This window comes from Apium graveolens, chromosome 3 (genome assembly GCF_009905375.1).
Source record: "Apium graveolens cultivar Ventura chromosome 3, ASM990537v1, whole genome shotgun sequence".
Lineage (NCBI taxonomy): Eukaryota > Viridiplantae > Streptophyta > Magnoliopsida > Apiales > Apiaceae > Apium > Apium graveolens.
In genome coordinates, this window is record NC_133649.1 from 289892732 (window position 1) to 289894829 (window position 2098).

Sequence of the window (2098 nt, forward strand, 5' to 3'; positions counted from 1 at the left end):
GTAAAGGAAGGCCAGTAACCTGTTTTAAGTGCGGTCGGGAGGGCCACTATTCAAATAAGTGCCCATCATTAACCCCTGCCGTCGTTCCAACCACCAATTGTCATCAGTGTGGACGCTCGGGTCATTGGAAGAAGGAATGCCCAATGAACAAACCAGCAGCTTCGGGAGCAAGCAGGGCTGCTTCTAATAAGCCACCTACTGCGAGGACTTTCAACATGACAGTCCAGGATGCTATAAAAGATTCAGATGTGATAGCAGGTACCCTTTCTCTAAATTCAGTCAGTGCAAATGTTTTATTTGATTCGGGAGCAACTAAATCTTTTATATCAAAGGACTTTGCGCGTAAGTTAAGACTTAAGGCTAAACCCTTGATAGAACCCTTACAAGTAGAAATAGCCAATCATGAAATTATTCCTGTTAACCAGATTCACCCCGCCTGTGAGATAGGCATAGGGGAGCAATCTTTCAGTGTTGATCTGATTCCTTTTAAATTAGGGGAGTTTGATGTGATTTTGGGGATGGACTGGCTATCTAGCAACGATGCTCAGATAGACTGTAAAGGGAAGAAAGTTAAGTTAAATATCCCCGGGAAGAAAGAAGTTATATTTAGAGGAAAGAGGCAGACGCAGAAATTTTTGACCATGGCTCAGGCCAAAAGGATGCTACGAAAAGGAAGTGAGGCCTACCTAGCCTATGTGGTGGACACACAGAAGGAGGTGCCCAACTTACAAGATATTCCAGTAGTCAACGAATTTGAAGATGTATTCCCCCAAGACCTTCCGGGATTACCACCCGATAGAGTGATTGAATTTGCTATTGAGTTGGCCCCAGGGACGGCGCCAGTTTCAAAAGCACCTTACCGGTTAGCCCCGTTAGAAATGAAGGAATTAGCTATCCAATTGCAGGAACTCTTGGATAAGGGTATGATAAGACCCAGTGTGTCTCCGTGGGGAGCACCAGTTTTATTTGTTAAAAAGAAAGATGGGAGCATGAGGTTGTGCATAGACTATCGAGAGTTGAACAAGCTAACCATAAAGAACAGGTACCCATTACCTAGAATAGACGATCTGTTCGACCAGCTAAAGGATGCTGTTTATTTTTCCAAGATCGACCTGAGAACTGGATATCACCAACTAAAGATTAAACCTGAAGATATTTCCAAGACAACATTCCGTACCAGGTATGGGCATTATGAGTTCTTGGTAATGTCCTTTGGACTAACCAACGCCCCAGCGGCTTTCATGGATTTAATGAATAGAGTATTTAAGAAGTACTTGGACAAGTGTGTGATAGTTTTTATCGATGATATTTTGATCTACTCAAGGACTGAGGCAGAACATGCAGAGCATTTGAGGATAGCTCTAGGGATACTCAGAGAGGAGCAGTTATATGCCAAATTCTCGAAGTATGAATTCTGGCGGAATGAAGTACAGTTTTTAGGACATGTGATCAATAAAGAAGGAGTATTGGTCGACCCCTCCAAGATAGAGGCGGTCTCAAATTGGGAAAGGCCAACCACACCCACAGAGGTGAGGAGTTTCATAGGATTGGCCGGCTACTATCGTAGATTTGTACAGGACTTTGCGAAGATCGCAACCCCTTTGACACGACTTACTCGTAAGACAGAGAAGTTTGAATGGACGGAGAAATGCGAGAACAGTTTTCAGGAATTAAAGAAAAGGTTGATAACGGCTCCGGTATTGGCATTGCCGGATGGAAAAGGAGATTTTGTGATATATAGTGACGCGTCGCACAAAGGATTAGGATGTGTGCTTATGCAGCACGGTAAAGTTATTGCGTATGCGTCGAGATAATTGAAGGAATACGAGGTTAGATATCCTACTCATGACCTTGAGCTCGCAGCAATAGTATTTGCTTTAAAAATTTGGAGGCACTACTTATATGGAGAGAAGTGCGAGATTTTCACAGACCATAAGAGCCTCAAGTACATATTTACGCAGAAAGAGCTCAACATGCGCCAGAGGAGATGGTTAGAACTAATCAAGGACTATGATTGTGAGATTCTCTATCATCCAGGGAAAGCCAATGTGGTGGCTGATGCCCTTAGTAGAAAGGAAAGACTCAGAATGATAACGAC